Below are 26,392 nucleotides of genomic sequence, written 5' to 3' on the forward strand. Positions count from 1 at the left end.
GAAAAAAAGTAAAGCAAAACACTGCTTTCTATATCACCAGTTCCCGGCAACAGTAAGCCAAAGCTCCCTGTGTTTAGAAGCAGGCATGGGTGCGTGGAAACTGCTCAGAACACGGAGGTCAATGCCGTTATAATTCAGTGACTTCCATGGGAAGCTATGAGCAAAGGGTTCTTGTGCAGATCTAAAATTTGGAACCAAACACCCTAAAGATGGCCAAACTGACAAAGTATGTATCTTAGTGTCTTGGTCTGTTTGTGTTGCCCTTAAAGGAATTCCAGAGAATGGGCAATTTATTTATTTATCTTTGAGATGGGGTCTGTCGCCCAGGCTGCTGTGCTGTGGCTTGATCACGGCTCACCACAGCCTTAACCTCCTGGGCTCAGGTGATCCTTCTACCTCAGTATCCCGAGTAGCTGGCACTACAAGCGTGCACCATCATACCCTGCTAATTTTTGTATTTTTTGTAGAGATGGGTGTTTGCCATGTTGCCAGGGCTGGTCTGAAACTCCTGGGCTCAGGCATTCTGCTGGCCTCAGCCTCCCAAAGTGCTGGGATTATGGGTGTGAGCCACCGTATCTGGCCTGACACTGGGTAACTCCTTTTTTTTTTTTTCTGGGTGACAGAAATCTTGCTCTGTCACCGACGCTGGAGTGCAGTGGCATGATCTCAGCTCACTGCATCCTCTGCCTCCCGGATTCAAGCTATTCTCCTGCCTCAGCCTCCTGAGTAGCTGAGATTACAGGCACCTGCTACCATGCCCAGCTAATTTTTGTATTTTTGGTACAAATGGGGTTTCATCATGTTGGCCAGGCTGGTATCAAACTCCTAATCTCAAATGATCCCCCAATCTCAGTCTTCCAAAGTGCTGGGATTATAGGTGCAAGCCACTGGTCCTGGCCTGAAACTGGGTAACTTTTAAGGAAAAAAGATTAATTTGGTTCGTGATTCTGCAGGCTGTACGAGAAGCATGGCACCCACATCTGTTACCAGTGAGGGCCTCAGGCTGCTTCGACTCCTGGCAGAAGGCTGAGGGGACTGGTATGGCAGAGGTCACATGGCGAGAAGGAAAGCGGGAGAGAGCCGGGAGAAGGGCCAGGCTCCTTTTAACAGCCACCTCCCATGGCGACTAACAGTGAGAATTAACTCCCCATCCCCAAGAGAATCAGTCTCTTCACAAGGGATCTGCCCCCGTGACCCAAACACCTCCCATCAGGCCCCAGCACTTGAGATCAAATTTCAACATGATATTTGGAGGGGAAGATATCCAAAGTATATATGGCATGGAGTAATCCGTTTTGAGAGATGCACCTCTTAATCTCTGACAATTAGTAGTTAAATAGACAATATGATATTTTTGGGGGCATCTTTTGAACTGTGATTGTGTGCACGCACAGGCACACATGCATGGGTGTGCACTTAATTATAACATCAGCAACATTTGTAATGGCAATTCATGTTAGAGTACCTCATACACAGGTTGACTGTACGGTTGACCACACTTTAGCAGATCCTTTCTTTCTTAGCTCTTCTGTCCTCCTACCCGACCAGACGGTTGACATTGTGAAAACACAGACATTAGGATTTCAAGAACAGAGTATGTAAAAATGGTGAAATGCTTTCTCAGTTCTTTTTCATAATTTCTAAACTAGAAAAAGTCAAGAATTCAAGGTTGCTAATCTAAATTCTTATGTTGGAGTAGTCATTTGTGAAGGGTGATAGGACAGAATATCATTGTTAGTTACAACAGCAAAGGTTAATTACCTAGTTTTCCTCTGTAAATTATTTAATTCTCAGAATGTTCTCCAACATTACAAAGACTTAAAAAGCAAAGGTGGGGGTCTGGGCACAGTGATTCACGCCTGTAATCGCAGCACTTTGGGAGGCCGAGGTGGGTGGATCACAAGGTCAAGAGATCAAGACCATCCTGGCTAACATGGTGAAACTGTGTCCCTACTAAAAATACAACAGTTAGCTGGGTGTGGTGGCATATGCCTGTAGTCCCAGCTACTTGGGAGGCTGAGACAGGAGAATCGCTTGAACCCTGGAGGTGGAGGTTGCAGTGAGCTGAGATCGCGCCACTGCACTCCAGCCTGGTGACAGCAAGACTTCGTCTCAAAAAAAGGAAAAAAGCCGAATTTTGAGAATGTGCTCCATGCACAGATGCTATTGTTGTGCCCCCTGAGATTTTGCTTCAGCACTTGCGACGTGTTATCAGAACGTCGAAGGGCAGCAATGATGTGTAACAGTTTTATTAAGATATAATTCATGTACTACAAAATTTACCCACTTAGAGTGTGTGATTCTTTTCTTTTTGTATCTTCACAGAGTTGTGCAACCATCACCGCAAATGTACTAATTTTAGCACATTTTTATCCTACAAAAAAGAAACCCTGCATCCATAGTAGTCACTTCTCATTTTCCCTTTCCGGCCCCTGGGAACTGCTAACCTGTAGTCTGTCTCTGTAGAGTTGCCTAGTCTAGGCATTTTATTAATGAACGTGACTAACTTTTTTTGTGACTAACTTTACCTTCACATAATGTTACAAGATTCGTCCATGGTATAGACTGAATCAATACATCATTCCTTTTTTATGACTGACTAATATTCCATTGAATGGATATACCACATTTTGTTCATCCTTTTTGCATTTGAGGAACATTGACTTGTTTCCATAGAATAAGCCTGCTAGAAATTCCTCTACAAGGCTTTGTGTGGACATGAGTCTTAATTTCTGTTAGATATATACCTAAGAGTGGACCTGCTAGGTCCTATGATAATTCTGTTTTATTTTTTGAGGAGCTGCAAAGGCAGCAGTTTAGCACTCTGATTTATTAATTTTTCAGTACAAGCCATTATCTAATAACCAGGAACTTGTTCAACTTTAATCTGTCATAAGATCCAGCTAGAAGTTGCAAACTTCTCAAGTACCTACAAGAGAAATTTTGTTATGTACGTCTGTGAGATCACAATGACTGTCCTATCTCTCTTTTTTCCCCATTTTTTATATTAAAAATTTATTGCAAAATATACTAACACAAAATGTACCATTTTAATCATTTAAATTTTTTTAAGAAGCACACTGCAGTAGTTAATTTTATTTGTTCAAGAACTCGTTGCAAGCATTAAACCAAGCATAGGCTTTGATTCTGTGAGCCCAAATTCACTTACTGAAGATTAGAGCAAACTGAGATTCACGTACATGGATGAAAACTAAAGGCTCAGAGTTAATCACATTGTAGTTTTTAAACTTCTACAGCCTAGGGCTCAGTAGTCCCAGGTCTTTTAGGTCCTCTGGATGTCCCACAGGGAATCTGCACTTTTCTTGAGCTGAGCAACCTCATCATCCTTGAGCTTCTGGTTGATAACACTAGTTAATCCCTGGGCACTGAGGATACACAGAAGGCTCAGGAAGACTTCATTCTTGATGCCATACATCCCCTTTACCGTTGTTGACAGGGGATGAATCCTGGACAGATTTTTCAACATGGAGTCAATAAGATCAGCCACACTTAATCCAGTAGCCCAGTTGGCATATCCTTTTAGCTTGATGACTTCATAGGCACTTTCAACCACCATCTTATGCACTTCATTCCAATTTTCACTATCATTGTCAGTTCCCATTTCTGGATTCAATTCCTGAAGAGGAACACCTGCCACATTCACGCCACTCCACACAGCCACACTTGAGTCTCCATGTTCCCCCAAAATCCATCCATCGCAGCTGCTGGGATGAATGCCAAGTTTTTCAGCCCCAAGGTAGCGAAATCTAGCAGAATCCAGATTACATCCACTTCCAATCACACGTATTTGGGTAATCCACTCAGTTTCCAGGTAACATATGTAAGAATGTCCACTGGGTTGGAAACCACAATTATGATGCAATCAGGACTACTTGACGATCTGAGGAATAATGAATTTAAAGACATTACCATTCTCTGTACCAGATTGAGACAACTCTCCCCCTCTTGCTGACAGACTCCTGCAGTTACCACTACAGTTTTAGAATTGGCGGTCACGGAATAATCTTTATCTGCCACAATTTTGGACGTCTGAAGAAATAAGCTCCCATGCTGCAGATCCATCATTTCTCCTTTAAGTTTATCTTCCAAAACATCCACAAGAGCAGGTTCATCAGCCAGAGACTTTCCCAGATGCTGATAGCACATGTCATACCAACTTGTCCAGCACCCACTGCCATGATCCTATTGTTTGGGACTGTTGCCTCCTCTTCTGCAACTGGTGCAATGAGTTTTTCCTTAAGAGTCGCCATTTTGCACAGGAGAGAGAAGGCTCTGGAGACGGCAGAAACAGTGGTGCGGAGAAGACAATGTCAGCTGCCTGCGTCTCCTCCGGTGCCGGATCCACAAGCCGTTTAAATTTTTATTGTAGTAAAATACATATAGCATAAAATTTATCACTTTAACTGTTTTTACACTTGATCTTAGTCAAAAGGCAAAGAAACAGTTTAATCGTGTTAAAGTGTGCAGTTCACTGGCGTGAGGCATATTCACAGTGTTGTGTACTTGTCACCACAGTCCATTTCCAGAACTTTTTCATCATCCCAAGGAGAAACTCTGTACCTGTTAAATACTAACTTCCCATTCTCTCTGAGTTAGCCTGTTTTAAGTGCCTCAAATAAGTGTAATTGTATGATATTTGTCCTTTTGTTTCTGGCTTATTTAACTTAGCATAATGTTTTCAAGGTATCCATGTTGTAATACATATCAAGAGTTTCTTTCCTTTTTTAAGACTGAATAATATTCCATTCTATAGATACATACTACATTTTGTTTGTTGATTTCTAGCTTCAGTGCATCCTGGTGGCAGAATATACTGTTACAGTCTTGCCAAAGCATCGCAATGTAGCAGTCTTTTATTGTGAGGTAGCACCTGAAGTTCTTTGTCTCATGACTAAGAAAATTAAGGAGCATGGACAGGAAGTGTAAGCTTGGAGCACAAGTTTAAAAGTTTAATAAGCAAAGGAAGAAAGCTCTCTACCTCAGAGAGAGGGCCTGGAAGAGGGTTGCCAATTATGAGACTGGGTCTGGGGGTTTTTATGGACTGGGAAGAGAAGAAATGTGCTGACTGGTCTTGGAGAAAGCCTACTCAGCTTGGCCTGGGACCAGTCGGGAGCTGAAGTGAAAGCTTGGACCAGGACCTTGTCCTGGGACCACTCCAAGGTTGAAGTGATAATTCATAGAGGCTTGGCTCATAGTCCAAAGCATGTCCAAAAAAGGAAAGGAAAGTGCCCACCGGAACCCACCAGAGCCCACTGTGTACATGTCCACAAAAGAAGAAGAGACTATTTCCTGGAAGCCCACTGGTTATACAAAGAACAAAGGCATTTCTAGATTGGGTCTTGTTCCTTTATCTGAGTGGGCTGGAAGTTTGCGCAGGTTTCTGTATCTGTGCATGTATCCTGATTTTTCAGGCTGTTTCTCTGTTTAAAAGAATTTTGCCAAGGACCTATCCTAACTACCTAACTTTTCTTTATCAGTGCTTTGTGTGATTTCAGGTTTTTTAAATAGATTGAGACTTTATTTGTGGACAAGCATGGTCTCTGCCAGAGAGAAGAGACTTTAGAATAATGTGTGTTCTTCTGTTGTTTGATAAAATGTTCTGTATATGTCTGTTAGATCTAGTTGGTTTATGTGTTGTACAAATTCTCTTTTTCCTTCTGTCAAGTTCTTCTATCTATTATTGAATAGGATGTATCGAAGTATGTTATGCTAGAGCTTTCTACTCACTTCAGTTATGTCTGTGTTTCCTGTATTTTGGGACTCTGTGTTTGGTGCATTTATGTTTATTATATTTCTGATTGACTTTTATCCTTTTATCAAATATAGTATCCTTCTTCTCAGCTTCAACAACATGTTGATATTAAGCATATTTAAGAAAGTTGCTTTGTAAAGTCTTTGTCTGGCCTTCTCAGGGACATGGTCTGTCAATTGATTTTGTTCCTTTGAATGGACTATTCTTTTTCCTTATATGCCCTTAGGGTTTTGTTGCTCTTGAAAATGGGATGTTTGAAAATTACAATGTTGTGTCTCTGGAGATCAGTCTCCTCTTTCACCAAGGTTTGCTTTTTTGTTGTTTTATGGTATTTCTTTTTTTGTCAAGTGACTTTTCTCAACTATTTTTATAGGGGTTATATTCCTTGTCTTATGTGGTCACTGAAGTCTCTGTTTCTTAGCTAATGTTCTGGTACTGTTTTTTCTGTTTGGTTTTTTGATTTCTTCTTTTAAGAGATGGGGTCTTGTGATGTCACCCAGGCTTGGCAGGAGCCACTGCACCTAACCTGGTAGTGTTTTGACAGATTTCCTGGAATGCCAGGGGCTAAAGCAAACAAACAAATACCTTTTTAGCCTTTGCAGATTGGCTCCTTGCTGGAGCCCTCCTTCAACAGACAGCCAGACTTGTGCCTAGCCTAGTATTTAGCCTGAGGTGAAAGAGCTTCAGGTCTTCTTGGGTTTTATTCTGAGCATATGTGTGGCTTTCTAATTTCCCCCTTATATATGGCCGCTTTTGATTGCCCTGATCTCCTAAGGCAGCTTTCTTCTCCTCTTTTCTTCCCAGGCCTCAGATGGTCTGTTGCATGTCTCATTTGTGTTCTTTGACCCCAGGTGTCTGTTTTTGTTTTTGAGCAGTGCCAACCACTTTTCCAGCCTGGATGACTTTTGAGCTAAGCATGAACTTTGTCAGTTCTTCAAGTATCCCTGACAGGTTGGAATGGAGTTACCAAAAATTTATGAGTAAATTCTACTTGTTCCTTTTGGAACCAGGACCAGGGTCCCATTCTTGGAATATGGGCTGCCATCACACTGGGAGGAGGTAGGGCAAAGGCAAGTAAGTGTGCCATAGAGCTTTCTTGCCCTTTGAAGTTCTCAGTTCAATGTTCATTTGGTTGCTATAAGCCTTTGACTGTTTTCCAGAGTTCTGTCAAAGATAGTTCTAAAAGTTGGTCCTTGTTTTTTGATGTTTTAGGTGCAGGGAGGTAGATGACCACTTGGAACTCCCTATTCTGACATTTTTTCGACATCTCCCAGTCAGCCTTGTTCTCTCGCAATAGTCCATTTCAAAACCCACTCGAAGCCTTTCCTTCTACCGCCCACACGCTACAGATAAGAGATGGCACCTTACTTGTCAGACCCTCTTCCTGTATCTCCTCAATTTCTGTTCTTCTGTTATAGTTTTTGGTATAGTTGTTAGCTGAATACTAGTGTTAGCATTTTCCCTATTAAATATTAGGTTAAGCCGGGTGTGGTGGCTCATGCCTGTAATCCCAGCACTTTGGGAGGCTGACGTGGGCGCATCACCTGAAGTCAGGGCGCATCACCTGAAGTCAGCCTGGCCAACATGGTAAAACCCCATCTCTGCAAACAATACACAAATTAGCTGGGCATGGTGGCACATGCCTGTAAATCCCAGCTATTTGGAGGCTGAGGCAGGAGAATCGCTTGAACTCGGGAGGTAGAGGTTGCAGTGAGCTGAGATCGCACCACTGCACTCCAGCCTGGTGAAAGGGCAAGACTCCGACTCCATTTATATACATATATGTAAAATCATTTACAAATATAGAAAGTTAGAGTTATTTGACAGGAAACATTAAACAGTGGTCATTGTACCTGGCTTTTTAAGAACTTATGGTCCTTTTGTGTAACATTAGATATTACAAGACACAGTACATTCAGGAGAAGACAGGTTCTAGCATTGCATGTGAGCTAGAAATGATGATCTCAACAAGAGTTTCAGTCTCTTTGATGCAAGAGTGTCTTTCTGGTGTTCCTTAGCTACTTCTGTCTTTGATGAATCATTTGATACTGAATTTGGATTCACTGTTAATTTTTCTACAGTCTGAGAGTTAATACACTGCCTTTATTTTGAAGACTGGGGAAAACTAGAAAAAGAGTTGCTAACAAATTATAATTTTGGTTTCTGCTAATCAAATAAGGATGCTGATGCCCAAGAGAGTGTGCCATCTTCTCCATCTTCCCTTATTACCCTCACTTTGTGTGTCCAGGTTTAAACCGGAAACATCGTTTGGTTAAAATTCTCCCTAAAATCAAATAAAATACACCTGCACTTACTTCTTTGCTTAAAATAGTGGTAGCCAGCCGGACTCAGTGGCTCACACCTGTAATCCCAGCACTTTGGGAGGCTGAGGTGGGCAGATCACCTGAGGTCAGAAGTTTGAGACCAGCCTGGCCAACATGGTGAGACCCTGTCTCTACTAAAAATACCAAAATTAGCTGGGCATGGCGGTACCCACCTGTAATTCCAGCTGTGCGAGAGGCTGAGGCAGATGAATCATTTGAACCTGGGAGGTAGAGATTGCAGTGAGGCAAGATTACCCCACTGCTCCACCCCAGCCTGGGTGACAGAGCAAGATTGTCTCAAAAAAAAAATAGTGGTAGCCAGGGGAAAGGTTGGATTGCTTAGTGTTGACATGCTGCTTCAGGGAATTTTCTTGGATTCATGGTATATCTTAATCCTGTTGGTACTTCTGGTTCCTTGGTGTACTTACGCACACATTATCTCCTTTGAACCTCCTGTTAGTAAGGTGAAGTGGGAAGGTAGGCAGGTGGGATTACCTTTGTTTTACAGATTTGTAAGCAAAGCTTCAGTGCCATTGTTTCTTAATTAAATGATGGCATTGGCCTGGGAGACAGGTCTTAGGTGTCCAAGGCTAGAAGTGGTCTTGCTAATATTTCCCATCTGACAAATGGATATTGAGAAATAGTTACATGGTTAGAGAAGAACAGTGTAGTTAGGAATTAGTGGGTGGAAAAGGAAAGGGGGATCCTAAGAAAGACCCTCCCTATTGTGGCATGCATGTTTGTGTGCCTTTAGTTGTCTATGTAACTGTGTGTGTTTGTTGATTGGGTTTTGGCCATACACCTTATAATGTAATGCTTGTTTTTTGTTAGGTGCAAAGCCATATGTCTTTTAAAATAGGGATTTAAAACAAGAACCTCTTGAATTTTCACTTTATTTCATTTTTTTCACCTTTTTTCCCCGTTCAGATCTTTTATTTCCCCCACAGGAACCCATGGGGAGAAGACTTAGAATAACATAAATGCAGGGGCAGTCAAACTGAGGGGAAAGGGCTAATGACAGCCCTGAGTAAGTGCTGGGAAAAGAGCCTGGACCCCAGGGGTGGAGAAAAGGAAAAAGTCTAACGGGCACCTAAGTAATTGACCTCATTCCTAGCATGGCTGCTATGCCACACAATTACAGAGTTTGATATTGTAAAGGATCAGAGAACTATGGGCTCTGCTTGAGGCACTTTTAAACCTCACAGCTCTACCTGAATTGAAGCCGAAGCCTGAGGGATGATTGACTTCTGACTTGCTGGCGGTGAATAGGCAGACCCAGAAGGGAAGCAGGTAGAAAGTAGTGCTGGCCTGGCCCTGTTTATCTTCCCCACTGTAGGCAGGGGGGTTGTATGCTTCAAATCAGCATGAGAGCGGCTTCCCAAAACATGCTCAAATTACTGTTTGGAAGCATGTGTCTGGAACTTATAGCTGGGTTTAGGGATGGTTGTCTTTGTAATGTCTCTTTCTGCTTTTGGCCTGTGTGTATTTTCCAGTGAGGGCTGGGGCAGGGACCACAGAGAAGTCCAGAGAAAATTTAGAACAAGGTAAAGTACCAGCTCTTTAGCCCTGTAACTTAGACAGGACAAGCTACGGTACTCTTTGCTTTAGTTTGTCAACTGTAAAATGTGATAACAATAATACATTTACCTCAAAGGAAGAATAAATGAGTTCATGTGCTCCGACAGTTCCTAGCACAAAGTCGGTGCGGTAGAAACGTGGTCTGGAACCAAACCAGTGAGTAGCAGACCACTCAAACCACAAAGCGATGTGTTCTGTTTCTCCCGAGGGCCTCGGCTGCATTCAGTGCATGTTTTGTTACTCACTATCAGTTTTCTACATATTTGCCCTTAGATTTTATTGTAGGACTTCATTTCGTCGTAGTTAACCATCTCCAGCAGATGCAGGGAAATAGTTACATATGTGACCAAGGAAGGATGTGAGATATGCAGATTTGGGTGGATTTTGTGAGCTTTTTAATCCTAGGTGAGGACTTGGGAAATGATAATGGTGACCAGAGGTAAAGTCTCTGATGTGCCGGTCACATTTTCCCGGCAGGAGTAATCATTTGCTAGAACTCCATGCATATAGAAATATACTTGACAATACTTTCTTCTGGGTAATAGAAGCTGTGCAGTGCTCATACTTTATACAGAACTGTATGTTTAAAATCTGCTCATGTTTAGAAGATGAGTTGTTATGGTAATTATTACAACTGGCCTTCACAGAGCATGGTTTAATATTTTCTAATAATTTTTATTATTAAATTTGTTGATTTTATGATGATTTAAATAATTTTAGGTTTGTGACAATTTCTCTTAGTGCGGTACTGTTTCAGTAAAGGGTTCTAGTTTCCTTGTTTTCCTGTGCAGGCGGAACCAATTGGATAAAATAACCTGTTTTTCTTTAGAGAAGAGCTGTTTTCTTTTTTTCTTCGTGACATTTTTGCAGGCTCATCGTCCAAAACGATTAGCTAGACTGAGCATGAGATAAGTCATGAGTCCGCAAAAATGTCTGTGAAGTCCTAAAACACTTGTACCTTGTAGCTCTGCGGGGATACGAATATTGGAGGTAATGGATTAAATTGAAACACTTTGGCTTCTTACTGAATTCTTTTTTTGGCTCCCAAGTGTCAGCCTGACAGAGCATCTTAAAACCTGGAGGTTCAGTGCCTCACTGCGTTAACCAATAGGCCTTTTGTAAGAATGTTTGAAAATTTTTAGGATATCAGAAGTTGGGCTGTTTTAAGTAATCAAAATAATTAATGAAGTTTCTCTTTTGCAATTTATGGAGGAGAAAATATGTTCTGTAACTTTTTTACTGCCAAATTACTGAAATTTTCGCTTTGTAATTTAGCTACTTTTAATTGAAATTTGAAACAAAAGTACCTGGTACCTGATTGTAATAAGAACATGAGGGTTTTTTGGTTTTTTTTTGATATGTTTTCCTTTCCACGGTTGATCAAGATCACTCTACTTTAGGTTGTGACCTCAGTGAATCTAATATCACCATCTGGAAAATTGAGGCCCTAAAGCTGGAGTGAGTTTAGGAGGCTGGAGTGCGACTCTTTAGGGCCATGTGGGAGAAGGCGGCTTTTCCTGGGTTTACTCTGTGGTAAGCAGGTCAGTTCTCCTTTCACTTGACACAGCCCACGTGCAGCATCCGCTTCTTCTCAACTTTCCTGGCTTTCTCTCCTCTTTATCTCTTAGATTATAGTTTCTCTGCTCATTCTGTTTTTTTTTTTTTTTTTTTTTTTTTGAGGTGGAGTTTCGCTCTTTTCACCTAGGCTGGAGTGCAATGGCGCGATCTAGGCTCACCGCAACCTCCGCCTCCTGGATTCAGGCAATTCTCCTGCCTCAGCCTCCTGAGTAGCTGGGATTACAGGCACGCGCCACTATGCCCAGCTAATTTTTTGTATTTTTAGTAGAGATGGGGTTTCACCATGTTGACCAGGATGGTCTCGATCTGTTGACCTCGTGATCCACCCACCTCAGCCTCCCAAAGTGCTGGGATTACAGGCTTGAGCCACCGTGCCCAGCCTGCTCATTCTTTTTAAAACATTTGGCTTCCTTTTACAATTCGGTGGGTCCCTGTGTGAGAAAGTAAAAAAGAACTTTTTATCTTGGGCATATCACTTCATTTCTCTGGGTCACTTTTTTTTTTTTACAGGTAAAATAGGATGAAGTCGGATTGTTTTCCGACTTCTGTGAAGTGAGAACTCTGAGAAGTGGGTTAAGATGAGATAGGTGCTTTGGTGGGCCTTGCTCTTGTTTTTGTTTGTTTTTTTGTATTTTTTCATTTTGCTTGGTTCCTCGTATTCACTACAACCTGGGTAATTAAGTAAAATTTCTCTTTACAAAGTCAAGCTAACCCTTTCCTCTTTCATTTCCGTCTTTTTTCAGTGAAGCCAACCAGACTTTTGAGTCGCAGGCACCTGATGATATACTTTAGTAAATATTTTATAATTTTATAAATACATTTAATATTAAAGTACCGTTAATGAGAAAGTTTCTGTGATAGCTTCCGAAGTGATTGACTAATCAGTAAGTTTTACTAAGGACTTAAAATGCTCCCAACATGGTAAAGAACTTATAGGGGCCACTGAAAGTGTTTACAGTGTCTGGGAAAGATGAAAACAGCTGAAAGAACAGCCAGGTGCTAAATCGTGTTCAGCTGAGTGCGTGTGCTCCGGCATGAGGATGCTGTGTGCATATGGTCATTGTTAGCAGGTACTGAGTTTAGTTATAGTTCAACTGTGGTTTGTGAGATGCAAGTTACTGGTGAGTAAAAAGGGTTAAAGATAGTCTAGGTTTTTAGGGACATCATGAGCAAAAGCAGTAGACAGGAATTAGGCTGATTGGGGTGAAGAGAGGAGAGGAATGAAGGAAGGGTATGGATGGCTTTGTGATACGGACATTGTGAAGAGTAGGCGCTTCAAGGAGTGGAAGAGTTGCCAAGGTAGGTACTGGTGGTGGCCAGATAACTCTAGATCCCAGTCAGAGGCATTCAAATGGGTGGAAGGGAGGTACTCCGAAGCATTTGTGATGGTTCCTTAAATTCCATCCTATATCTTTGATTTCTTGAATTTAATTTCTACTAGGTATTCTGCCTAGATCAGTTTCTGTTGGCAGTTTTGATTTGGTTGGATGTTTTAACAAGTCCTCTTAATTTTGCTGTATTCTAATCTGGTTATAATATTATGGAATCTTAAAAATCTTAAAGTTAGAAGGGCTCATCTTCCCAACCAATACAGAAGCCACACCCTTAGTTTTCTAAGTAGTTGTTCTGATTCCACTTGAATGTGTGAATCTTTTTATTTTTATTTTATTTTTGAGAGAGTCTCACTCTGTTGCCAGGCTGGATGGAGTGCAGTGGCGTGATCTCGGCTCCCTGAGACCACCACCTCCCAGGTTCAAGCGATTCTCCTGTCTCAGCCTCCCAAGTAGCTGGGACCACAGGCATGGGCCACCACACCCAGCTAATTTTTGTATTTTTAGTAGAAATGGGGTTTTACCATGTTGGCCAGGATGGTCTTGATCTCTTGACCTCTTGATCTTCCCCCCTCAGCCTCTCAAAGTGCTGGGATTACAGGTGCCCGGCCTGTGAACCATTTTTAAGGCATTATTACATTGGTAAATTTCGTTCCAAGGTTAAAGTCTGCCTTTCCTCACTTTATCTGGAGCTACGCAAAGTGTACTTTTTCAGTATTGCAGCCCCTCAGATAGTGGAGGACAGTTATGAGGCCTCCTTCTAAACTTTTATTTATTTTCTTGTCTGAATGTTTCACTGTCTCTTCCTTTTGTTTCAGGATTTCCCACCGTTATTTCTTACTTTTCCCCTAAAAGGCCATCTCAGCTTCGGACTCACCATTATTCCTGTCCATCATCTGTATGTTCTGCATCTTATTGAATACTCAGAATTGAACATAATATTCACTAAAGAAAATAAATTATGTTGTTTTTAGCAACAGACAACAAAACTCCTGCTCATCTGGCTTAAACAATAAGGAATTAACTCCTTTTTTTTTTTTTGGTTTGTTTCTGAGATGTACATTTTCTTCATATGTGATTATTTCTGAAATTGAGACGTGGTCCAATTAAATGCATGGTGTATGAATTCAGTTGACAGCAGTTTTTCCTCATGATGATTAACAAAATAATGATGTATCTTAACCACTGATGGGTCTTACATTTGATGAAACATGATAATATCTCACATATCAGGAGCTCCCATAGGTAGTGCAGGTCGCTGGTTGGTTATTTTGTCAGCTTGATTCTGTCAAGGACCCGGCATGGTGGATCTGCTTTTGGCTTGCCCTTGGGGTCATGAGATAGCTGCAGTGGGTCTAAGTATGAAATCTCTAATCAACAGAATTCTAAAGGCCAGAAGAGATAAGGTCCCTACTTTGTGTTCATTTTTAAGAGTAAGCAGAATTTCTAGAAGTTGCCCCTCCTTGGCGAGAATTGTCATATACCCCATTTGTAAACTTAGAGATACGGAGTTGCCATTATTAGCTCAGTGGTTCTGGGTCAACGGTTTTCAAACTGTTGTGCATCCGAATGGCTTGGAGAGCTCGTGAAAACACAGATCGCAGGGCTGAAGAGCTTCTGCTCTGGGTTGGGTGGGGAACTGAGAATTTGCGTTTTTCTCAAGTTCCTGATTGAAGCTGATGCTGCCAGTGTAGGAAATGGGGATGGATCCAGCCTGCCTGAAGGCACATGGCAAGCTGATGGCCGAACAAAAGCAGGGTCCCTTGGCAAGAAGTGAGGCGGGGCAGCTGGGTAGACAGCAGCTGTCCTTTACTCTCATGATCTGGGTCAGTATTTCTCATTGCTGCCCTAACAGACTGCATTGTGGTCATTACTTGGGGTTGTACAGACTATGTTATTAGTAGTAAATTAAGTTTTGAGAATGACTTAAATTATATGCAGTAGTGGATCTACTAGATTGAAGATAATGTTTGATTTTTCTCTGATGACATGTTTTCTTGAGGGAGAAAGGAAAAGGTGGCTAGTCATTGGGAGCCCAGAGAATTGGATACCCCTGTGGGAATATATAGTACATGTTAATAACAGCTGATGTGTATTAATTCATTGAAACATCAAACTAAATACATGAGCTAGTACTGTTAATATCCACGCGTCGAAAGGTGGAAACCGAGGCTTAAAGAAGGTGAGTAATTTGCCCAATGTCATACAGCTTGTAAAAGGTAGAACAGGGTTTCAGAAGTGACACTTTTAATCACGTGTGCTACTGAGTGCTGGCAAGTGGGTCCTCTGTTGCAGGAAGGGCAAGACCGAGAGGTTCATTTTATATTTTTGGCTTGAATGCAGTTTGGTGGGATTAGTGTTCTGGTAAGTATTCCCTTTCTCCTTGGCTCATGTCTGCCCATATTTGTGCAGTTGATGTACTTGAACCTAAGCAGAGAACTGAAAAAATTATGTTAGCTGTGTCTGTCCTTGTTTTGTCATCTTTGCATCTTGATAAGCCTTCATTCCTGTCTGTGCACGTGCTGGAGGGGGAAATATGATTGTATAGGTAGGATTGAGCACAGAGATGTGTGGTTAAACACTTGTTGTTTTTTTTTCTGTTGATAGCAGTGGATTCTTTTCATAAGAGGAATTGTGTTGGATAGGGTCTTAATGGTGACTAATGAGTTAAACACAAAGGTTTTTAGTTACTCCAGAATCGTTGGGGAAAATAAAGAAACTCAAGGCCAAGCTTCTAGGCGCAGCTCGCAAAGCAGACTGAAAATCTGGTTGTCTCATTTCTTGCCAGGCCCTGCCTAGCACTTTTAGCTGTAGCCATCCTGAACAACTGGCCCTGTTCTCTCACTTGTAGTCTTTGTGGATGCTGTTTTCTTTCCCTGGTACACTCAGTCTGCCTCTTTTCTTGGCTAATGCTTCTCATCCTTCAGGCCTTAATTCTGAGTTTTACTATTAAATAATTCCTGGTCCTTCCATAATAATCTCACTCAGACAGTTAGATGCTTCTGCTCTCTGCTTCCGTTGCGCCCTGAATTTCCCTTGTCATTATGGCTAACAATTGGTTTTTGCCTTGCCCCGCTCCTCACTGTGTTCCGGTGCCTGGCGCACCACTGTGCTTCAATGTAGCGAGTTGGGAGGTTTAGAATTCAAAACTAAGTACACATTTGAAGCTTCATTATCAAGAAGTAGATGCCAGTCACCAACTTTTAAGATGTAATTTATAATTCTCGTAATTATAATTGACTCAACAGATTTTTGCTTTGGTTTGAGTATAACACCCTTTATACCATATCTAATGTAACTTAATTGAGATTGGATAACTGGTCTGTTTGCTGATAATTCTTTGAAGTTTGGAAACTGGGAATCTGAGAGATTCGTAACTAGATAAAGGAGACTTAAAAAATAAATGTTTTGGCTAGGCATGGTGGCTCACGGCTGTAATCCCATCAGTTTGGGAGGCCAATATGGAAGGATTGCTTGCGATCAGGAAATTGAACCCAGCAACATAGTGAGACCTTCATCTCTACCAAAAAGCCCCAAAGAATTAGCTGCGTATGGTGGCATATGCATATAATCCCTGACTATTCAAGAGTCTGAGATGGGAGGATCCCCTGAGCCCAGGAGTTCGAGGCTGCAGTGAGCTATGTTCACGCCACTGTATGCCCGTCTAGGAAACAGAGCGAGACCTCATCTCTAAAATAATACATACATACATATATGCATATATACCTTTTATTTGAAAATAATTTTACATTTTTCAGGTTTATAGAAAAGCATATACACCTCACCAGCTTCCCCCACGTTAGAATCTTATGCGACCTTGGTACATTTGTCTAAACTGAGAAACCACCATGGGTATGTTAGTATTCTACCGCAGGCTTTATTTGGATTTCTCCAGTTTTTCCATTCGTGTCTTCCTTCAGTTCCAGGCTTCAGCCTAGTGGACCTTCTTGCATTTTGTTGTCATGTCCCCATCTCCTCTGGGCTGCAGCAGTGTCTCAGTCTTTCCTTGCTTTTCCTCACCCTGACAGTTTGAAGGAGTGATGGTCAGGCATTTTGTAGGATGTTCGTCAGTTTGGGGTGGTTTGACATTTTTCTGATTAGACTGGGCTATGGATTTTTGGAAACAATACCCAGAGGTGAAGTGCCCTCTCATTCCTCATATCAGAGCTTGCATGATAGTCACGTGACATCATGGCTGAGGTTCATCTCCATCACTTGGTTAAGATCCCATCTGCCAGGTTTCCCACTGTAAAGTCACTCTCTTTGCCTTTGCTCTGCCATATTCCTTGGAAGCAAGTTCCTAAGTGTAGACTACCCTGAAGGACTGTGTGTGTGCGTGCATCTGTGTCTGTGGTGGGGTGTTAAGGCTTCACCTCCTGGTTTGGGGAGTAATTGCCTATGTCATTTAGAATTCTTCTGTAAGTAAGATTTGTCTTTCCTCTTCCCAACTGAAAATAGGTACTGTGATTTACCATTGTGCAGTCACTTTGTAGTATGTTGATAACAATTTAATAGATAGTTAGTGGGTGTCTGCTATGTGCTAGATACTGTTCTAATTTTCGGGGAAGTAATTTTTAACAACTTTGGGGTCACATGCCTCTTTAACAAACTGATATTTGCTATAGACTTTTTCTCCAAAAACATTAAGATACACAAAATACTGCCTACAATTTTAGGGGTTTCACAGATCTTTGAAACTCTTAGGATTTCAGTTAATGTAATGGCTGTCCTCCGGGAATTCAGCCCAGTTGAGGAGGCAGGCAGGTAAGGAGACAGAATAAGATGTCTTGCATGTTCTCAGTAGTAGTTTTACGTTGGATGAGATGGTAGGGAAAGCTGCAGAGGAGATGTTACTTGAATTTGGCCTTGAAGAATGAGGAAGAGTTGGCCGGGCACGGTGGCTCAAGCCTGTAATCCCAGCACTTTGGCAGGCCGAGGCGGGTGGATCACGAGGTCAAGAGATCGAGACCATCCTGGTCAACATGGTGAAACCTTGTCTCTACTAAAAATACAAAAAATCAGCTGGGCATGGTGGCGCGTGCCTGTAATCCCAGCTACTCAGGAGGCCGAGGCAGGAGAATTGCCTGAACCCAGGAGGCGGAGGTTGCAGTGAGCCGAGATAGCGCCATTGCACTCCAGCCTGGGTAACAAGAGCGAAACTCCATCTCAAAAAAAAAATGAGGAAGAGTTAAATCGACAGAAGGTTGGAAAAGCATTCTAAGCAGAGGAGGCAGAACCAACAAAGACCTACGCAAAGAAGCACGATGAGCTTTGGAATTGGTGCAGATTCTTGCGTGGCCACAGTAAAAGGTGAAGAGGGAAGGGGCTGGATGTAAAATTACAGGGGTCTGAGAAGGCATATGGTGGAAAGAGAATTGGTGAAATTTCTCAATTTGTAAATTTAAGGATGTTTAAATGACTTTATAATTTTGCGTGTAAATTGGTTTCATCTTGAGTTTTATTGCTTTGCGATTAGTGCCTGCATGAGTTCAGGAGTGAGTAGGAGGTGAAGAGATGTGGGCTGCTATTTGAAGAAGTTTGGGCATGAAGGGCCTGGGCAGTGAGACAGCTAGTTGAGGGGCCTAAAGAAGTTTGGTTGCAAGTTGGGAGAGTCTTGAGTTTGTTTAAATAAAAGGAAAGCAGGTAACTGAAATAGCTCCTGCAAAGGTGGAAGGGTTGAGTCCAGGCAGAATAGACGCGTCCTTCATTGCATCGGTAGAGGAGGACGTGATCTCATTTGCACTGAATTGCATGTGTGGACTGTATTTAGAATGATCAGACTTACACAGACTTAGGTTGGCTTATGGGTAGGTTCAGCTCTGACCTGAACTTCCATCTTGCTGTTACATATTCAGTGTGTTTATTTAATTCCTTCTATTAGTATCTTTAAGGTCTCTGCTCAGTTCTGGTGATAGAGGTGTCAGAGAATCCGTGCCCTTGATAAACTTAGTTGAGATCATTAAGTTTAAGAATAGGTATATAAAAGAATTTAAAAAATGGATGTACCGGGAGACATTCGGCAGCTCTCTCTCACGCTTTGGGCTGCAGGCTTGGCCCAGAGCAGCCACTGCGTTCATGCTTTTTTTCAGGGTACTAAGGGAAATGAAGCTAGGGTCTGTAGTAGCTTATTTTGTCCTAGATAGTTTAGTATTTAAAAATGAATTCAGTTGGTTCTGTACAATGTGATTTGTTCATTTCTAATCTAATAGATGTTATTTATAAAGAAATTGAGTCTTTTATAAGGGAAATTGTTCCTGAATAAAACATTAAAATTTCGTGTATGTTTGAACATAGGGTTGACCCCTATGCTTAATGGAAAGAGGTTTCTGGCTGTTGTTGTAAAGCCTTTGGGCATGACGTTAATTGACTTTGGAAATTAATTTAAAATAAAACGTCATTAGGCAACCATTACTTTTACATTGATACTCTTTCTGCTCTAAATTCCTGGTGAAAATGTATGTGCTTCACTCCAAGCACTCAAGAACTGATATTTAAGTTTTATTGTTGAAAGACTGTCTAGTATCATAATTACAAACAACTCACTTCAAAGATGTTCCTTTTACAATGGATTTTTGCAAAGAACTGTTAATAAAATTATATAATTTGTGCTAGTAATAAACTCAAAACCTTTAGAGCCAGCATATTTCCTGCCTCTGGACTCATTCATTCAACAAATCTGTGCAAAGCTCTATGGGTATAGCAGTAAGAAAGACATAGTTTCTGCTCTCAAGCGTCCGGTCTAGTGAGAAGACATATTGGACTAGAGTGGTTCATGTTGGAAAGGGAAGCCGTCAGAGGGAGCAGATGTGGGAGTGACCTTGTTTTTGAGATGTCATCAGCCTCTAGTATGGTAAGATCTGCACCTTGAGGACTAAGGAGGACCTGGGGGAACACCGGGGTAGGAATTGTTGAGGCCGAGGGGATAGTGTGAGAGCTTGCTGGGTGAGGGGAGAGCGATACCTTGTGGTCAGGGAAATGTGGTGCAAGGTCTTTAAAAGACTTTAACTTTATCCTGAGAATGCAGGAAAGCCATTGATGACAGAAAATTATGTTTGCGTTTTGAGTAAGATCACTTTGACATCAGTGGAACGGAGTGGAAAATAGATGGGTGGGAGGTTTGAGTGGGGGGGGGAGGCCAGTGAGACTTCTGTAGTGCCAGTGTCTCTGCAAGTGATGAGGACGGTGCTTTGTAAGGACCTGTTAAACTGTGTGTGCTGAGATACTGCTCAAATTATCTGGAGAAAACTGTCTGTGTATAAAACAAACAGCTATTGCCTCTTGTAGGAAGCGTAAAGCTCTATTTGTGTGCATGTAGTTCTTGACTCCCATGTAAGGATCATGAATTCCATTAAGGCTCCTTATCCTAAAGACAGTGCACAGCTATTATGAAGTCTTTATTAATTTTTTTCTCTCGAGAGGAGTCCTTTGTTTACTTTATAAAATGGGATTTTTAAAATATTCACATTATAAAGTCTTTGGTCACACTGATTTAAAAACCAATTTTTTCCTTTCAGTCTTAAACTTATCAGACCACCACTATGGAATACTCGACCCCTCATTAACTGATAAGGCAAGGAATCCGATCTGTCCAAATGTTAAATAGTGCCATTTAAAATTTGGAAGCCTGAAGCAAGATAGTAAGGCTCTAGTAACCATAGCCAAGCCAGTGGGATCTTTCTGAGTGATAAAATGAACTTGTAAAATGAGCGCAGTTGTGGGAGTGTGCAGTATCAAGACTGGTGAAGCAGGTGCCAGTGGTCGGGGGCCTCAGGATGAAACCATGGTTCTGGCCAAAAGATTGCTGTTTGTTTTCATCTCTGATGTAGCTCAGGTGCTATGAGGCTGTGCTGCTTGAAACCCTTTCATATTCCTTGATTCGTCTTTCCTTTCCAGGAGCAGTAGACATGTTATACAGCAGGTTTGTGAGAATATGATAGAATTTTAGAATTAAAATGTGAGTCCCTACAGGAGTGTAGATTACCTTATTGAGAAGATTTGAAGAGGGTAGAGGCAGTCACTGGAAAGCAAAGAGGACAGAAGACAAGGTACTTTTGTTTTCTCCTCAAAAACTTAATACCTATTTATAGGCAGAGAAGGAACCAACAGAAAAGGAAGATTACATGTATTCTAGAAACTCTTACTTAATTTTCAAGAACACTGTAAAAAGTACACTGATTGGTATGTTCCCAGCGTTAGCCAAACTGTGTTTTAAAGGTGTGATTTCCAAGACTGTTCTCACTTCTCACACCAACTGCAAGTTTGGCGTGTTTCCAAATCACCTTCAGGTCTTACAGTTTGCTGGAAGGACTCAAGAAACTCACTGAAGGCTGTTACACTTATTGTAATAGTTTATTACAAGGAAAAGACACAGATCAAAGGAAGAGATCCATGGAGCAGAGTCTGGGAAGGTTCTAATATGAACCTTCCATTCTCTCCTGTGGAGTCTGGTCAGTGTTACCCTCCTGGTACTGATGTGTGACTGTGCACATGGAGTGTTGCCAACCAAGGAAGCTTTTCTGGTCTTTGGTGTCCAGAGTTTTTATTAGACTTCCTGAGATAGGCATGTTTAATTGATTGATTGCCCACAGAGTTGAACTTCGTCACCATGTCTACCGATACCGTGTGAGCCAAAGCTGCCACGCTAAATCACATGATTGGTTCTTCTCATATGGCCAACCCTACCCTAAGATCCAATGTGGCCAACCCCTACCCTAAACAAGGGTACTTCCCTTAGATATGACACAGATTACCTCCAACTAACTGAGGGCAAAGGCCAGATGACTCTTCTGGGCAAGCCCAGCCTCTTTACTACATACATAGGCTTTTAAAAGGATTGCCTTGAGTTTTATGTTGGGAATGATCTTGAAGGGCAGGGGCGGAAGCAGAGAGACCAATTAGGAAGAATACTTGCAGTAGTCCAAAGGGAATAGGGATGATAAGCAGTTGGAGTCTGGAAATACTTGGGAGGAAAGGAGTACGAGGATCTGTGGATGAGTGGGTTGCAGGTATGCAAGAGAGAGAAAGGAGTCCAACATACCTCTTGAGACTTTTGGCTTGAGCAGATCAAAGAATGGAGATCTCATTACTGAGATATTCCAAAGTCGGTTGTCCATCCTAAGGATTAGATGGTTACCACTGCTACCACCAATTAAGAGGAAATCATAGAAACCAGCCCTGTACTGGTTGGTATATTGCAACTCATTAAAAGAAAATCATTCCTTTTACTTCAGATATTTGGGGAAAAAAATTCTGTTGTGGCTTATAATCCCATGTCAGGGCTTTGAATGAACAAAAGACAAGTTTTTATGATGTTATTACTTTTGTATTGATTTTCCTGTCTGATATTATCAAAGTTTCTAAACTGTACTATTTTTAATTATTTTCAAAAAGCAGTAGTGGTAGAGTTTTTGGGCCTAAAGTTATCCAGCCTATTAAAACTGGTCACATTTTCAGAAATGCTTGTTCTATATGTTATACATGCTACATGCACAAGTAATTTCATATTTCCTCATTTCTAACAGAAGCCTTAGTTCCTTCATGCTCTCTCTTGACCCAGTAAATTGGTTTATTTGGGTCAATTGAGAGTAGTTTGATCCAAAGGAAGCATTAAGATTGAGTTCAGTTGTTCATATAGCTTTTCTTGTACATTGGTGGCGGTTATTTTTATGTAGGCTTAGTTTCTTCATTGGATTAAACCGTGAATGTTGGCAGTTATAATAATTCGCTGGGTAATGTGGAATAATCTAATTGTATTCTAATTGTAATTCAAAAATTAATAATTCTTTCAAATAGCAAGATTTTGTGAGTATTACTCTGCAATCACGGTCAGAAGCATACTAAACCATGGCATTCTGTGAGCTAGTGCAGATGTGCGGGCTGCAGCTTGGGGCATTTTAAAGCCTCAGTAATCCAGTAGTATTTTTGCTGAACTATGGAAAGTAAAAGCAGCATGCTTAGGACTGCATAGCAAACTTTTCGTCATTTGGATTGCCGACTGGATGATTGTATTTGTTTATATCACTGGTTGAAAGGAATGACCAGGAAGGAAACACTCTGTCCAGAAGCTAGTTGAGGATCAACTTGTCATTTCTTCGTATGGCACTTTAGTTCTCTGGGTTACTAACTTAGTTCTCTTCACTTGTTATATGAAAGGAAACAAATGAGTGAAGCAAGCAGACTGTTACTGGACTTAACAAGAGAACGAGAATCTTTGTTTAAAATCTGTATTTATTAGGACAGAAGTCCCAGGGAAGTTTTTCAGGGGCGAAACGTCTCATCCTGGTAGGGACAGATTACTCTTACGTGGTGAGGTAATTGACGTTTCCTTTCTCCCTTCCTCCTCCTTTCCTTCCTTCTGACTCTTCTTCTATCTTACCCTTGATTTGTTATGTATCTAGATTTTTTTAAATCCCTCTCAATATATTTGCTTAACTTTAAAAATGTGTTCAACCTTGACTGGCATAGATAAGGCCAGCAAAATGCTCAGATATTTTCTGGAATTGGAGGCCTGAGGGCCTTCTGAATGTTTCAGGAAGGGCCACTGTAGAGAAGCAAAGAGCCCTTAAATGCTTTAGAGAAGTTTAAGTCACAAATGTACCCACAGCCTGTATCTCACAGCTGATAGCACTAAGGTCCTTAGCATTCAGGTCCTAAGATCCCTAAGAGTTTCATATTTTAGTGCTGGGAAAATTTTCTTAAGATTCTCATTTGAATTCTGTATACTTTAGCAAAAGCCTGTGTACCTATATATAAATTGAGAAAAAAGGGACCGCTTTGTTTTTATAGCAATTTGTTAATAAGTTTGATGATTACCATTGTTTTCCTTTTTCCTGTGATCTTCTTGACTCTAAGTAATATTCAGTATTTGGTTTAATATCCTTTTGAACAGAACTTGTTTTTTTCCTTTCCAGTAGGCACTAAGCATTTGCTTTTTATATAAGCACTTCCCATTTGCTTCTACATAGCCAAAATTGTAATATTAGTACAGGTTGATTTACTGTTCTTTCCCTTGCTGATGGGAGCTGCTGGGATCATGAAATGGCTGATTTGTAATGGCATTTTCAAAGGCCAAGGGTAAGGAGGGAATGTAAGGCAGAAGGAAATGTGAATGGATATATTGAACAAACTTGAGAAAATAAAAATAAAAAACTTGTTGAAAGATTGTCAAATGTCACACGCGCATGTATGTTCATTGTGGTACTGTTTATAACAGCAGAGACTTGGAACCACCCCAGATGCCCAGCAGTGATAGACGGAATAAAGAAAATGTTGCACTTATACACCATAGAATACTGTGCAGCCATAAAAAAGGATGAGTTTACGTCCTTTGCAGGGACATGGATGAAGCTGGAAACCATCATTCTCAGCAAACTGACACAAGAACAGAAAACCAAACATTGCATGGTCTCACTCATAAGTGGGTGTTGTTGAATAATAAGAACACGTGGACCCAGGGAGGGGAACGTCACACACCAGGGCCTGTTGGGGGTGGGGTGGCCAGGGGAGGAATAGCAGGGGGTGGGGGGATTGGGGAGGTGTAACATTAGGAGAAATAGTTAATGTAGATGACGGGATGGGTGCAGCAAAGCACCATGACGTGTGTACCTATGTAACAATCCTGAATGAGCTGCCCATGTACCCCAGAACTTAAAGTGCAGTAAAAATAAAAAAATTAAAAAGTTTGTCAAATGGATTGTGGGTCTGGATTTTCTGAACTGAGACCCTGGATTCATCTGATCTGAATCCACCGTACTTCCAGAGTTGTGTCTTTGCTTCTGCTGTCAGTGCTGCATGGTTCAGCATGAGCTTTTACGGAAATGTCACATCTTGTTCACATGGGTAGAATTATATTACATCTGCTCTTACTGATTATGAACCAAGATTGAAATCTTGCCATTCTCAACAGAACAAATAATAGAAAATTACAGTAAATTATGTTCATGTTCTTCACTCTTACACAGTTTTTTGCAGTCCTACAAAATACTTTTCCAAAGTAAACGTAAATGTTTTCTATATATGCACCTTGCAAGCGTTTGATTCTATTTTTATTAGTATAAACGAATTTGGGTTAAAGTTCAATAAATGCGGTTTAAAATTGGGAAGGAAAAATAAGTAAATTTCAAGATTGCATACTTTCACTAGTAGAAATTCTCTACATTTGAGATAAAAAAATATTATTTTCCAAATATCCAATGAGTACCTCACTGGGCAGAGGGAGAAAGAGGAACTGGAAGAATAGCCTGTAATCCTAGCACTTTGGGAGGCTGAGGCGGGTGGATCACGAGGTCGAGAGATCGAGACCATCCTGGTCAACGTGGCGAAACCCCATCTCTACTAAAAATGCAAAAAATTAGCTAGGCATGGTGGCGCGTGCCTATAATCCCAGCTACTCAGGAGGCTGAGGCAGGAGAATTGCCTGAACCCAGGAGGCAGAGGTTGTGGTGAGCCGAGATCACGCCATTGCACTCCAGCCTGGGTAACAAGACCAAAACTTGTCTCAAAAAAAAAAAAAAAAAGAATAGCCTGAAGCAGTTAGGGACTGTGGTAAAAGGGGCACAGTTTTAGGGCTTCACAAAAGAGTCTTACATGCAGCATATTAGTTTGGGTTTATTTTTTCTTGTGAAACCCCATCTCCAATAAAAATACAAAAAAATTAGCTGGGCATGGTGGCGTGTGCCTGTAATCCCAGCTACTCAGGAGGCTGAGGCAGGAGAATTGCCTGAACCCAGGAGGCAGAGGTTGCGGTGAGCCGAGATTGCACCATTGTACTCCAGCCTGGGCAACAAGAGCGAAACTCCGTCTCAAAAAAAAAAAAAAAAAAAAAAGCGAACAGTACACATCTTTATTATGGTTGGAGGAGATAGAAGAGGAGAAAAAAAAAACCGATTTCAAGGTTGGAAGGAATTTTTTTTTTTGAGATGGAGTCTTGCTCTGTCACCCAGGCTAGAATGCAGTGGCTTGATCTTGATTAGAGGCAACCTCTGCCTCCTGGCCTCAAGCCATTCTTCCTCAGCCTACTGAGTAGCTGCGATTATAGGCGCCTGCCACTATGCCTAGCTAATTTTTTTTATTTTTTAAGTAGCGATGGGGTTTCAACATGTTGGCTAGGCTGATCTCAAACTCCTGACCTCAGGTGATCCACCCACCTTGGCCTCCCAAAGTGCTGGGGTTACAGGTTTGATCCACCGCACCCGTCCTGGAAGGAATTTCAAGAGATCATTTTGTCCAGCTCCTCTTTTCCAGATAGTTAGGTATTCCAATTTAAGAAATGGGATGGAATCAGAGAAGTTTGTTCCCAGAACTCCGGGGGGATGGGCACTTAGGCAATCAAATTTGCTTTCACCTTGTTTTCTACAAATGGCTTATGCATAAGGGATAAAACAGCAGTGGGTTTTAAGAACGGATACATGATATTTTACATATTCGTGAGGTACATGTGATATTTCATTACATGGAGAGAATGTATAATGATCTACTTGGGTTATTTAGGGTACCCATGGCACTGAGTACTTAGCATTTCTATGTTTTGGGAACCTTTTGAGTTCTCTTGTAGCTACTTTGAAATACACAAATATTGTTGCTAACCGTAGTCCCCCACTCTGCTATCAAACAGTGGAATTTACGCCATCTCTCATCTAGCATCCTCACTTCTGTCTTTCCTTCTGGGGTTGTACCCACTTGTTCTCTTATTTCAGGAGAGTTTCAAGCAAAAGCAGAGAAGACCTGTAAAGCCTACTGCACACACACGCACACACACACACCCCTTTTTATAAAACAAAACTGCATCAAATAAATAGATACAGCGTTTA

The 26,392-nt window shown here is 41.4% G+C and overlaps 1 protein-coding gene and 1 pseudogene across 2 annotated transcripts in view; one reads left to right on the forward strand and one right to left on the reverse strand.

Moving 5' to 3' along the window:
* The window catches only part of XKR6 (XK related 6), a 323,424-nt gene that overhangs the window by 27,537 nt on the left and 269,495 nt on the right, over positions 1 to 26,392 (forward strand). The gene's annotated exons all lie outside the window — the stretch shown is intronic.
* Positions 3,049 to 4,364, reverse strand: LOC103787434 (L-lactate dehydrogenase B chain-like; annotated as a pseudogene). Its single transcript, XR_008475877.2, has one exon. The product of XR_008475877.2 is annotated as an L-lactate dehydrogenase B chain-like (transcript).

The sequence above is a fragment of the Callithrix jacchus genome, chromosome 13 (assembly GCF_049354715.1).
Source record: "Callithrix jacchus isolate 240 chromosome 13, calJac240_pri, whole genome shotgun sequence".
Taxonomy (NCBI): Eukaryota; Metazoa; Chordata; class Mammalia; order Primates; family Cebidae; genus Callithrix; species Callithrix jacchus.